This window comes from Nerophis ophidion, linkage group LG28, assembly GCF_033978795.1.
Source record: "Nerophis ophidion isolate RoL-2023_Sa linkage group LG28, RoL_Noph_v1.0, whole genome shotgun sequence".
NCBI lineage: Eukaryota > Metazoa > Chordata > Actinopteri > Syngnathiformes > Syngnathidae > Nerophis > Nerophis ophidion.
The window spans coordinates 27,769,915-27,784,531 of NC_084638.1; the positions used below are offsets into that span (position 1 = coordinate 27,769,915).

At 40.5% G+C, this 14,617-nt stretch overlaps 2 protein-coding genes across 5 annotated transcripts in view; both read right to left on the reverse strand.

Moving 5' to 3' along the window:
- The window catches only part of LOC133545094 (phosphatidylinositol 4,5-bisphosphate 3-kinase catalytic subunit alpha isoform), a 95,551-nt gene extending 86,335 nt beyond the window's left edge, over positions 1–9,216 (reverse strand). Inside the window, exon 1 of the mRNA XM_061890429.1 lies at positions 8,897–9,216. The gene's annotated coding sequence lies outside the window, so the exon portion shown is untranslated. The remainder of the gene's footprint in view (positions 1–8,896) is intronic.
- The window catches only part of LOC133545263 (BMP/retinoic acid-inducible neural-specific protein 3-like), a 1,164,151-nt gene that overhangs the window by 702,994 nt on the left and 446,540 nt on the right, over positions 1–14,617 (reverse strand). The window lies entirely within an intron of this gene.

The window sequence follows — 14,617 nt, forward strand, 5'->3', positions numbered from 1 at the left end:
TCCTGTACAATATACAAAACACTATAGAAGTACAAAATACAAAATACTGTACAATATGCAGAACAAGACAAGAGTACCGAAGTAATAAATAACGTATTGCACTCGAAGGGTATTATTGCACAGTAGGGTATTAGGGCATGATATTATATAGGGGTGAATTATTATTATTTTAAGTTAGAGTTCAACATGGTGACAGCTTTGGGAAAGAAGCTGTCTCTGAGCCTGTTTGTTCTGGCTCTGATGCACCTGTAGCGCCTGCCTCATGGTGGGTAGCAAGTCGATCAGGTGGAAGCCAGGGTGTGTGCTGTCCTTGGTAATGTTTTTTGCTCTGTTGAGGCAACGGGAGTTGTGTAAGTCCTTCAGGGAGGGCAGGGGACAGCCGATTATTTTTTTGTGCAGACTTTATGACCCTCTGAATCGCCTGTTTGTCTGCTTCAGTGCAGCTGGCGTACCACACTGTTATGCAGTACGTCAGCAGGCTCTCTACAGCCGAGCGATAGAAGGTCACCATCAGCTGCCATGAGTCTAACGCCAACCAAGAATGTTCAAATAATATTAAAATTACAGACCTGTATGCATGAAAATAAGGTGAAGCTGCTGATGGTGCGAAAAGGCGATATTGTAAAAGTCCACTCTCCAAGGTAAATGCTGCACATTATCTTTACATCGCTTAAAAAAATTACTGTATTTTTTCGTAGAGTATTAAATTTTCGATTTTTATTATATATGGCAGATTTTAAAACAAACAAAAAAAGGTAGATTTTCATTAAAATATTGCCATAAAATTACATTTGGTGCTTTTTTCCTTTTATGGATTTTTATTTTAGCAGATAAACACCAAAATTGAATATATGTTAATCCAAAATGCAAAAATTTGTGTTTTTTCTTCTTGTTTAGCATGTTTTTTAACATAATGGTAACATCTTTGCTAAAATGCTTAAAATGTGGTAAACACAAAGTATGAACAAGATTTTTTGAATGTAGACACATAGAATAATCATACTGCTGTGATTATATGCATCAAGTGTTCATTCAAGGCTAAGGCAAAATATCAAGATATATATCATGTATCGTGACATGGCTTAAAAACATTGAGATATTAATAAAAGGCCATATCGGCGAGCCCTAATGTAACGCTTAAACCAAAAATCATCAAAGGGGAAAGGAAAAGGCAATGAACCTTAGGGATGGCAATACAAAACGAAAGGAAAACTGAACTGGCTACAAAGTACAAACCCTGTTTCCGTATGAGCTGGGAAATTATGTTAGATGTAAAAATAAACGGAATACAAAGATTTGCAAATCATTTTCAACCCATATTCAGTTGAATATGCTACAAAGACAACATATTTGATGTTCAAACTAATAAACTTTTTTTTTTAAATAATCATTAACTTTAGAATTTGATGCCAGCAACACGTGACAAAGAAGTTGGGAAAGGTGGCAATAAATACTGATAAGGTTGAGGAATTCTCATCAAACACTTATTTGAAAAATCCCATGGGTGTGCAGGCAAATTTGTGACAGGTGGGTGCCATGATTGGGTATAAAAACAGCTTCCGTGAAATGCCCAGTCATTCACAAACAAGGACAGGGCGAAGGTCACCACTTTGTGAACAAATGTGTGAGCAAATTGTAAAACAGTTTAAGAACAACATTTCTCAACGGTCTATTGTAAGGAATTTAGGAATTTCACCATCTACGGTCCGTAATACCATCAAAAGGTTCAGAAAATCTGGAGAAATCACTAAACATAAGCGATGATATAACAGACTTTCGTTCCGGCAGGCAGTACTGCATCAAAAAGCGACATCAGTGTGTAAAGGATATCACCACATGGGCTCAGGAACACTTCAGAAAACAACTGTCATTAACTACAGTTTGTCGCTACATCTGTAAGTGAAAGTTAAAACTACTATGCAAAGCCAAAACCATTTATCAACAACACCCAGAAACGCCGCCGGCTTCTCTGGGCCTGAGCTCAGCTAAGATGGACTGATGCAATGTGGAAAAGTGTTCTGTGGTCTGACGAGTCCATATTTCAAATTTTTTGGGGGAAACGTCATCCGGACCAAAGAGGAAAAGAACCATCAGGACTGCTCTAGGTGCAAAATTGAAAAGCCAGCATCTGTGATGGTATGGGGGTGTATTAGTGCCCAAGGCATGGGTAACTTACACATCTGTGAAGGCACCATTAATGCTGAAAGGTCCATACAGGTTTTGGAGCAACATATGTTGCCTACATGGACACCCTTGTTTATTTCAGCAAGACAATACCAAGTCACTTGTTACAACAGCGTGGCTTCACAGTAAAAGAGTGCGGGGACTAGACTGGCCTGCCTGTAGTCCGGACCTGTCTCCCATTGAAAATGTGTGCCGCATTATGAAGCCTAAAATACCACAACGGAGACCCCGGACTGTTGAACAACTTAAGCTGTACATAAAACAAGAATGGGAAAGAATTCCACCTGAAAAGCTTCAATAATGTGTCTTCTCAGTTCCCAAAAGTTTTTTGAGTGTTGTTAAAAGAAAAGGTCATGTAACACAGTGGTAAACATGCCCTTTCCCAACTACTTTGGCACGTGTTGCAGCCATGAAATACTAAGTTAATTATTATTTGCAAAAAAAAATAAAGTTTATGAGTTTGAACATCAAATATCTTGTCTTTGTAGTGCATTCAATTGAATATGGGTTAAAAAGGATTTGCAAATCATTGTATTCTGTTTATTTCTACATCTAACACAATTTCCCAACTCATATGGAAACAGGGTTTGTAAACAGAAACAGAATGCTGGACAACAGCAAAAACTTGCATGTGGAGCAGATATGGCATCCACAAAGTACATCCGTGCATGACTTGGCAATCAACAATGTCCACACAAAAAAGGATAGCAACAACTTCAATATGCTTTCTTGCCAACACAAAGCAGGTGCGGGGAATAGCGCTCAAAGGAAGACATTAAACTGCTACAGGAAAAACATCAACAAAACAGGAAAGGCCACCAAAATAACAGCTCAAGACAAAAACTAAAGCGCTACACACATAAGGCACGGTGGTGGTGTTTCATTTTTTAACGTTTTCTGCTGGATTTTTTAATGAAAAAAATGTGCCTTGCCTCAAAAAAGGTAGGGAATAAAAACACTGAACTACAGGACAACAATAACACAACAACGTTTGATGGCATATAAAGGCAACGAGAAACATCTGATTCATCATTATAAATGTGTGTGAAAGTCAGATTAACTGTGAACCCACACCAAACAAGAATGACAAACACATAACGGGAGATCATCTGCACCGTAACACAACCTAATCATCCATCCGTCCATTTCCTACCGCTTATTCCGTTCGGGGTACTACAAACGGGCAGAAGGCGGGGTACACCCTGGACAAGTCACCACCTCACCACGGGGCCAACACAGACAGACAACATTCACACTCACATTTGCACACTAGGGCTAATTTAGTGTTGCCATTCAACCTATCCCCAGGTGCATGTCTTTGGAGGTGGGACCCACGCATTCATGGGGAGAACATGCAAACTCCACACGGAAAGCCCCCGAGCCCGGGATTGAACTCAGGACTACTCAGGACCTTCGTATTGTGAGGCACTTGCACTAACCCCTGTTCCATCGTGCTGCACAACCTAAACACAACAGCATAAATACCCAGAATCCCTTGCAACACTAACTCTTCCAGGACACTACAATATAAACCCGCGCTACCACCAAACCCTGCACTCCAACCCCACCCACCTCAACTCCGCCCCCCCATCTCCCAAATTCGGAGGTGTCAAGGTTGGCAAGTATGCAAAATGGTTTAATTTTTTTTTACCAAGAAAAGTGCACTTGTTATTAGTGTTAATACCGTATATCCTTGAACAATATGCGCCTGCCTTGAACTACTGCCGGGTGAAACTTGCTTCCCAAAATTATTAGCACATATTCACTGTTAGCGCCAGGTCAAATCAGTGATGTTGCGAGTGACACTACCCCTGTCGACATTTTCAAAATGACGGAGGCAGCTAGGTCAGCAACTTTTACCACTCAAAGAGCCATCTTGTCCCATTACATATCATCAATGGGAGCGGTAAAACTCTTTTGGAATGTATAATGAAATTACACAGCATAAAGAGTTTTTATAGATTCTGCTATTGTGTAAACCAGGGGTCTTGTTCATCAGCCACAGCGGTTACACTGAAGGTTGTGATATAAACAAGTTTAACACTCTTACTAATATGTGCCACACTGTGAACCCACACCAAACAAGAATGACAAACACATTTCTGGAGAACATCGGCTCTGTAACACATTATAAACGCAACATAAGAATTACCCAGAATGCAATGCATCCATGACTCCTACTGCTTATATTATACACCCCGCTAGCACCAATACCCGCCCACCTCAACCGAGCAGTATATTAGCGGGGGGTGAACAAGGAGATGAGTCAAATGCAGAGGACAAATGTCCAGGGTCTACCCCGCCTTCCGCCTGAATGCAGCTGAGATAGGCTCCAGCACAGACGAACCCCACACCACCCCAACAGGGACCACCAAACCTTGCCCCCCCATCTCCCGAATTCAGAGGTCTCAAGGTTGGCAAGTATACCAAAAGGTCTCTTTTTTTTTCTACCAAGAAAAGTGCACTTGTTATTAGTAGTGATGATATACTTATTTTAAGGTGTTTCTGGGTTCTTTGAGGTTAGCTCATTTTACTTGCTTTGGAAAGTCTTGACAAGCCGAATTTTCTTGTTCTATCGGCGGATAATTTTGCTAAGTTCAAGTAAAATACCCCTCATTTTCGTATTTTTGTTTCTTGTTTTTGAACACTGACTTTTTACAGTGTACCCACTCAGTGGTTCTTAACCTTGTTGGAGGTACGGAACCCCGTTAGTTTCATATGCACATTAGTGCATTTAGTGAAAAATTTCAAAAAATATTTCAAATGTAAGACAAAGTTATGTGTTTTTGTTAACACTTTAGTATGGAGAACATATTCTAAGTAACAAAGACTTAATTTAGAGGTTGTTGGACCCTAGGGGAACATATTCTAAGTAACAAAGACTTAATTTGGAGTTATTTGGTCAGGGTCAGGGTTAAAGGGTTAGGGTCAAATAAGGCCATGCCGAATAAGGCATTAATTAGTACTTAACGACTAATTAAGAGCCAATATGTTACTAATTTGCATGTTAATAAGCAACCAATTAATACTAAAGTGTTACCATGTTTTTTTTTACTGGTGCACAAAATGAACCGTGCATGAACATCACCTTGTTCAAACAACAAAAGTAAGACAGTGCATAAACTCACAACAAATTACACAGCTGCAAATCAATCAGCTGTTGCCGTATCTGTAATATGCCAACAGGGTGAAGTTTGTATTCACACGAAGAGTCAGGTTTGTTTTGATCTTTGCAGAACCCCTGAGGTCAACTCACCGAACCCTGGTTAAGAACCAATGGGTTAGAGCAGGGGTAGGGAACCTATGGCTCTAAAGCCAGATGTGGCTCTTTTGATGACTTCATCTGGCTCTCAGATAAATCTTAGCTGACATTGCTTAACACAGAGGTGTCCAAAGTGCGGCCCGCGGGTCATTTTTTAACGGCCCCGGTGCGTTTTAAGAATACAATAAAAAAAATAATTAAAAACATAAAAAGTGATATAAAAGAGCAAACGGGTTAAATGTACCAAGAAATTGTTGCAATGTTTACTCTTATAACACAAAGCTGCAATGCAGGCTGTTTCATTCTTTAAAAAATAATAATGTATCAAAAGCAATGTCATTTTGAATTATTGACCTATTCAAGGCTTCAATTACATCACATTAAATATTCCACTTTGAGATATTTTTGGGGGAAAATGTTGCATATTTTGTGTTTTACCATATAAAAAAAACTGAGCTGTTTTTATTTTTTAAAGAAGGGCCTAAAACAAACAAACAAAACATAAACAACAATAAAACTTCAAATTGACGGCTATATCTGAAGTTGATCCCGAGATTATTGTGCTAAAAGTAAACAGTAAAAAAAATGTATAATTTATTTTTTGACACTTTAATAAATAGGACACTTTTGGATCCCCAATTATTTTAGTGTGATTTGTTTTTAAGTGTCATTGCTCAAAAAATAATAATGAATCAAAATCCAAAATTAAGGCTCCAATTATTATATAATCTCAAACATCCCACCTAAAAAACTTATTGGGTGAAAATATTGCATATTTAGTGTTTTTTCCATTTTTTTTTCTAATGTTGATCTAGAGATTTAAAACTTGCATAATAATAAAAATTATAATACTGAATAATGACACATTTGTAATATTTTTTTTTACCAAAACCCTTTGGGGTCCCCGGGATCATAACTGAGTGGAGGCCCAAATGCATATTTTTTATACATATATTGTATTGGTTTTTAAAATAAAAATGTATGAAAATGGCCCCCGCTTGCTCTGATTTTTCAGTGTGCGGTGGGCACCCCTGGCTTAACACGATAATTATGAATAATTCCGCTAGTAAGCACAGAGCTAAAAATAACGTTCAAAATACAAAATGCATTTTATCCATCCATCCGTTTTCCACCAGACTTGTTCAAGAAGTCGCATTAATGGTAAGAAGTATTCGATTTATTATTGGTTAACTTCAGAATAAGAATGTTATTAAAAAGAATTGGAGATTTATTATACTCTAAACATGTTGGTCTTACTTAAAAATGCACACATTTAGTTGTATTCAGTGTTAAAAAATATTATATGGCTCTCACGGAAATACATTTTTAAATATTTGGCTTTCATGGCTCTCTCAGGCAAAAAGGTTCCCGACCCCTGCTCTATTGCATTGGTAATTTCCTCTGTTATTTTGATTGCTATTGAAGTCGAGATATTTGCTCTAAATATTAATTGGTTCTCCGCGTTTGCAATTTTATCAAGTCATCGAGCTTTAATATTTTTGACTCAATAAATAAAGGGTTTGTATGTTCTCTATATCCAACATTGTGTATTATTCTAATCGATCTTTTTTGTAACACAGTTAACGAATGTAGCGCACATTTGTAGTTGTTTCCCCATATTTCTGCACAATAATTCAGATATGGTAACACTAGCGAGCAGTAGAGAATATGAAGTGATTTTTGGCCCAGGACGTATTTTGCTTTATTCATTATTGAAATATTTTTTGCTACGTTATGTTTTATGTTTTGTATACAAGATTTCCAGTTCATTTTATCATCTATTAATACTCCCAAAAATCTGGTTTCTTTTACCCTTTCGATATCTATTCCATCTATTTGTATTCGTGTCTGGTGCTCTTTTCTACTGTTACCAAATAGCATTATTTTAGTTTTACTGAGATTCAAGGATAGCCTGTTTTTCTCAAACCATTTTTTTAATGTATTCATTTCTTCCGTTATTATTTGTATTATCTTCTGTGTGTTCTCTCCTGGACAGAAAGCAGTTGTGTCGTCTGCAAAAAAAACTAACTTCAAGTCTTTTGTAACTTTGCAAATATCGTTTATATAAAGATTGAACAATCTTGGTCCCAGTATTGATCCCTGGGGTACGCCACAAGATATATCCAATCGTGTTGAACTATTTTCACCCATCTTCACATATTGCTTCCTGTTGGTTAAATAACTTCTTATCCAGCTCAAGACCAAACCTCTGTCATAACGTTCTAGTTTTTGAATTAAAATATCATGATTGTGTCAAATGCTTTTGTTAAATCCATGAATACTGCGGCTGCACATTCCTTACCGTCTATTGCATTGGTAATTTCCTCTGTTATTTTGATTAATGCTATTGAAGTCGAGATATTTGCTCTAAATATGAATTGGTTCTCCGCGAGCGTCCCTCTTTTATTGATAAATGTCTCTAATCTACTATTGAATAGTTTTTCTATGTTTGTGGAGAATTGTGGAAGTAATGAAACTGGTCTGTAGTTAGTGAACTGGTGTATGTCTCCCTTCTTATGAATTGGTTCAACTTTTGCAATTTTCATTTTGTCAGGGAATTTGCCGGTTAAAATGATATGTTGCTAATATAAGATTGGGGGTTAAAGCCATCCATCCATCCATTTTCTACCGCTTATTTCCTTTTGGGGTGGCGGGGGGCGCTGGCGCCTATCTCAGCTACAATCGGGCGGAAGGCGGGGTACACCCTGGACAAGTTTCCACCTCATCGCAGGGCCAACACAAATAGACAGACAACATTCACACTCACATTCACACACTAGGGCCAATTTAGTGTTGCCAATCAACCTATCCCCAGGTGCATGTCTTTGGAGGTGGGAGGAAGCCACGCAGTCACGGGGAGAACATGCAAACTCCACACAGAAAGATCCCGAGCCTGGATTTGAACCCAGGACTGCAGGAACTTCGTATTGTGAGGCAGATGCACTAACCCCTCTCCCACCGTGAAGCCCCTATGGGGGTTAAATCACTAAAAATAATTCCCGGGCGCGGCCACCGCTGCTGCTCACTGCTCCCCTCACCTCCCTAGGAGGGGTGAACAAGGAGATGAGTCAAATGCAGAGGACAAATTTCACCACGCTTAGTAGTGGCGACTTGTCCAGGGTGTACGCCGCCTTCCGCCCGAATGCCGCTAAGATAGGCTCCAGCACCCCCTGCCACCCAAAAAGGGACAAGCGGTTGGAAATGGATGGATGAATAGTGTGTGAGTGACAGTCATTGGCACTTTAACTTGAACTTAGTTGAATGTTGTGCTACTCGTAGCTAGGTTGGAGCTAACCATGCTATTAGCCAAGTTGTCATTAGCGGTGTGGACTTGTCAAAAAAAAACAGTATAAACTCCATATAAGGCACGGATTCGGACTCCGTGTGTCATTTATCTACGTGTTGCTTTCACGAAAATAAAGTAAACAAGCTGTGAATGTGGCTAACTACCTTGTGTCAGAGAGCTAGTGCGAACCGGTTGGCCGCGAAGCTAGCATTAGCTGCGGCTAGCTGGGTAAATCCCATTCGAGCCCGCTGTGGAAGTCTAACATGAGTCCGGACAAAAGACCGTCCCGGTCTCGCAGGAAAAGTCGCCACCGGTCACCGGGGGTGAGTAGCAACGCGCCGTGGCGGGAAACAAGCAGACTACACCATGGCGTGCTCCTCGCCGGGCAGCCCTCGCAGTAAACTGCAGAGTATTAGCTAACGCTAGCAGGGTCCTCATGACGGACCGCCCTCTGCTCGGAGGCGAGGGGAAGCGGCTTGTTGTCGGGAGATGAGGCCGGGAACTACACGCTCCATGGCGTCCCCGGCGGGAAGCTGGACCCCGCACTTTAAATGTCGCTTCAACAAGTATGTTAAGGCAGGGGTGAACAAAGTATGGCCCGCGGGCCGTTTGAAGCCCGCAGCAAAATTTTAACAGTCCCAGTGCGTGTAGTAAAAGAAATGTAACCTATTCTTAAAGGCCTACTGAAATTAGATTTTCTTATTTAAACGGGGATAGCAGGTCCATTCTATGTGTCATACTTGATCATCCGCTACACCTCCTTGACACCGAAGTACATGTCAAACTACTTCCTTAACCTTCGTCTTGTGTTAGGGTCGGCACTGACCCGTTTTAGTTTTTAAATGCATAAAAACACCACATACATTTATTTTTTTGCATCAAAGCTTTTTGACTTTGTCAGGAACCTCTTTGTCAACAAAATAAAACATTTTAATTTTTTTCACTAAATTATAAAATACTCTGGTAGAAATTATGCCCTTGGTGTTGTTAGGGCCGGTTTCGACCCGGTTATAAAAATAAGATGATAAAGCAATGATAAGAGCCAAAACTGAACACATTGACAGCCAGCTCCTCTCCCAATCAGGTGAGCTTTAGTGGATTCTCATTTTACCTTGTTATCCTGTACAAAAACAAACAAAAGACGGACACTAAAAGTGTCACTTTTTGCCAATCTGATTTTGTTTTTTTATTAGTTTTGGAACTAGTAATCTATTTCTCTTGGTTTCATTTGCTTGATTGGTTGTTTGTTTGATGTTGGATTTCTGTTGCTGAAAAAAATACTTTTTAGCCTTTTTCTTGAAGTAAATATATATGGGTCGAAATTGACCCGTAACACCATAGATGTTACTATAGTTAAAATTCTTAAAATGAAAAAATAAACAAAACACATTTATTTAAGAGATGTGTTCTAATACCCCTTAGTAATAGTTAGGTAACACAACAACCTTTTTTTATTTATATGATTCTCTTGAGGTTCGTTTTACCATTTTTAAAAATTGAAATTGAGGGGTATACTGACAAAATAAGGCCCAATGGCCCAAACCAAAAATATTAAAACCAATATTTCCAAGGATAAGGAAGCCTAACAAGGTAACCAAGAGATGAGAAACAAATTGGATGATGGATAATTGTTTTTAGTGTATTTTACAGCTGATTTAAAACATGGGTCAAAACCGACCCGTTAACATAAGAGATGGTAACAGAAAGCTAACACAAGAGGAAGGTTAACGTAAATGACCGCCATAACCACAACACCAGGGGGAGCTCCACAAACCACGTTAAACCCAGATTCCGATCTAACAAAGGTCTTAACTCATTCTCTTTCTATGCCACATCAATCAATCAATCAATCAATGTTTAGTTATATAGCCCTAAATCACTAGTGTCTCAAAGGGCTGCACAAACCACTACGACATCCTCGTTAGGCCCACATAAGGGCAAGGAAAATTCACACCCAGTGGGACGGCGGTGACAATAATGACTATGAGAACCTTGGAGAGGAGGAAAGCAATGTATGTCGCGCGGGTCTAACATAATACTGTGAAAGTTCAATCCATAATGGATCCAACACAGTCGCGAGAGTCCAGTCCAAAGCGGATCCAACACAGCAGCGAGAGTCCCATTCACAGCGGAGCCAGCAGGAAACCATCCCAAGCGGAGGCGGATCAGCAGCGCAGAGATGTCCCCAGCCGTTACACAGGCAAGCAGTACATGGCCACCGGATCGGACCGGACCCCCTCCACAAGGGAGAGTGGGACATAGGAGAAAAATAAAAGAAACGGCAGATCAACTGGTCTAAAAAGGGAGTCTATTTAAAGGCTAGAGTATACAAATGAGTTTTGAGGTGAGACTTAAATGCTTCTACTGAGGTAGCATCTCGAACTGTTACCGGGAGGGCATTCCAGAGTACTGGAGCCCGAAATGAAAAAGCTCTATAGCCCGCAGACTTTTTTTGGGCTTTGGGAATCACTAATAAGCCGGAGTCCTTTGAACGCAGATTTCTTGCCGGGACATATGGTACAATACAATCGGCAAGATAGGATGGTGCTAGACCGTGTAGTATTTTATACGTAAGTAGTAATCATCAATGTGGAATGCACTCCCAACAGGTATAAAAGGAAGTGCATCTCTATATTCCTTCAAAACCGCTCTAAAACAACACCTCCAGGCAACTTCAACACTTTACTAATACCCTCCTCCATTCACATCCCATCTCCCCGGATTATAAACAACTCATAAGTACTTCTAATGTATATACTTGTTCTTATGCTATCTGAACTCACTATGTTCTCTGCTGGCTGTACATATCCTACTAAATAAGACCTACACTGTTTCAATGTCCACATTTCTCTGTTGATGCAATTGTTGATGACTGAAGTTCTGATATCAACCAAAGCTCCTCGGCTCACCCCCCGTTTTGTAAATAATGTAAATAATTCAATGTACATACTATGATGATTAACTTGTGTGATGACTGTATTATGTTGATAGATAAATGATAAATGGGTTGTACTTGTATAGCGCTTTTCTACCTTCAAGGTACTCAAAGCGCTTTGACACTACTTCCACATTTACCCATTCACACACACATTCACACACTGATGGAGGGAGCTGCCATGCAAGGCGCCAACCAGCACCCATCAGGAGCAAGGGTGAAGTGTCTTGCTCAGGACACAACAGACGTGACGAGGTTGGTACTAGGTGGGATTTGAACCAGGGGCCCTCGGGTTGCGCACGGCCACTCTCCCACTGCGCCAGAATCCTTATAGTATATATTTGATAGTATATATTGGTACCATGAATTGATTAACGTGGACCCCGACTTAAACAAGTTGAAAAACTTATTGGGGTGTTACCATTTAGTGGTCAATTGTACGGAATATGTACTGTACTGTGCAATCTACTAATAAAAGTGTCAAGTTAAATTATTGTGGCTCAATGTGCCTTATTCTTTTTATTTTAATGTACTATTATTTAATATATATTATTGTTTTAGTTGCTCAAGAGATATTCCTGGCTCTGAATTTGCTCATTGCTATTTTTATGTTTTTGTGCATTATTTGTTGCCGTAATCATTAAACAAGCAGGTAATTCATCAGTTACTCAGTACTTGAGTAGTTTTTTCACAACATACTTTTTACTTTTACTCAAGTAAACATTTGGAGGACTACTCCTTACTTTTACTTGAGTAATAAATCTCTAAAGTAATACTACTCTTATCTGAATACAATTTCTGGCTACTCTACCCACCTCTGAATGTAACCTATTCTTAAAGACCTACTGAAATTAGATTTTCTTATTCAAACGGGGATAGCAGGTCCATTCTATGTGTCATACTTGATTATTTCGCGGTATTGCCATATTTTTGCTGAAAGGATTTAGTAGAGAACATCCACGATAAAGTTTGCAACTTTCGGTGCTAAGAGAAAAGCCCTGCCTCTACCGGAAGTTGCAGACGATGATCTCACATGTTTGATGGCTCCTCACATATTCACATTGTTTTTAAAGGGAGCCTCCAACAAAAAGTGCTATTCGGACCGAGAAAATGACAATTTCCCCATTAATTTGAGTGAGGATGTAAGATTCGTGTTTGAGGATATTAATAGCGACGGACTAGGAAAAAAAAAGAAACGCGATTGCATTGGGACGGATTCCGATGTTTTTAGAGACATTTACTAGGATAATTCTGGGAAATCCCTTATCTTTCTATTGTGTTGCTAGTGTTTTAATGAGTTTAATAGTACCTGATAGTCGGAAGTGTACGTCCACGGCCTTTGTTGACGCGCAGTGTCTCGGGGAAGTCGACGGCAGTCAACGGGAGGCGCACGCTCAGCTGATATCAGCTGATATTTTTAACCTCAATTTTCTAACCAAAACCTGCTGGTTGACGAGTGGTCGGGATCCATGTCCGCTCTAATCCATAGTAAAGTTTCAACTCGGTGAATTTTAACCATTGTCTAGTGTTTTAGTTTTTAAATGCATAAAATAACCATATAAATTTATTTTTTTTGCATCAAGGCTTTTTGACTTTGTCAGGAACCTCTATTTCAACAAAACAAAACATGTGTTTGGTTTTTCACTAAATTATAAAATGCTCTGGATGAAATTATGACCTTGGTGTTGTTAGGGTCGGTTTCGACCTAGTTATAAAAATAAGATTATCAAGCAATAATTAGAGCCAAAACTGCTCCTCTCCGTATCATGTGAGCTTTAGGGGATTCTCATTTTACCTTGTTATCCTGTACAAAAAAAACAAAGACTGGCATGTCCAGACATGCCAGTCTTTGTTTGCAGTGAGGTCAACTCAGTCTCAAAATTATTAAAATGAAAAAATAAATAAAACAAACAAGAGATAAGATAAGATATATGTTCTAATAACCCTCAGTAATAGTCAGGTTGTTGGGATGTCGCATGGCTGCAGTTGTGTGACCTCAAGTATGCAAGAATCCAGGAGAGCAGAAAGCCGGTAAGATGATTTTAATTTCATCAAAGTAAAAGATATAAACAGAAAGCAGTCTTGCATGGAGATGTTCCCAACATGGTTTTAACTTCGAGCACTGAGGAGTGCTCGAGTGAAACATAAATAGACCTGTTGATTGACCGCAGCTGAGGACCGCTGCCAATCAACGGCGAGTGTGACAAAAACAGTGCTCAGCGGAGTAAACAGGAAGTATGACAAAATAAGAGCACTGAACAGGAAACAAAGTACAAAACACGAAAAACTATCAGAAAGTAAGTGACAGATCGTTACAGGACCTCCCCCTCAAGGAACAGATACCAGATGTTCCCTGGAAAAGAAAAATGGAAAAAAATGTCCACAAAGTAAGGGAGGATGGAAGGAGGATTTGGTGGAAGGTCGCCAAACCTTGTGTCCCCGCAGCCAGCGAGGGAAAGTCAGGTGGCGACGGCGCGTAGAGCGCCGCTGGAACTGGCGGGGCGGGCGGCCACGGAACAGCCACATCATTGGCCGAAAAAGAGACGAGTGCATCCCGCGAGGAGGACGCCCAGGGCACGGCCACATCCGCGGCTGACGTGGAGGCGGGCGCGCTGAAGCAGGCCCGGAGACAGCAGACAAAGCGGTGGGGGCTGCAGCCAAAACAGATACCTCTGCAGGAGGCGGCTGAGGAGCCGATGTTGGTGCCGGCGTGGAAGCGGCAGACGTCATCAACGGCGTGGAAGCGGCAGACGTCATCGGCGGTGTCGAAGCGGCAGACGTCATCGGCGGTGTCGAAGCGGCAGACGTCATCGGCGGTGTCGAAGCGGCAGACGTCATCGGCGGTGTCGAAGCGGCAGACGTCATCGGCGGCGTGAAAGCGGCAGACGTCATCGGCGGCGTGAAAGCGGCAGACGTCATCGGCGGCGTGAAAGCGGCAGACGTCATCGGC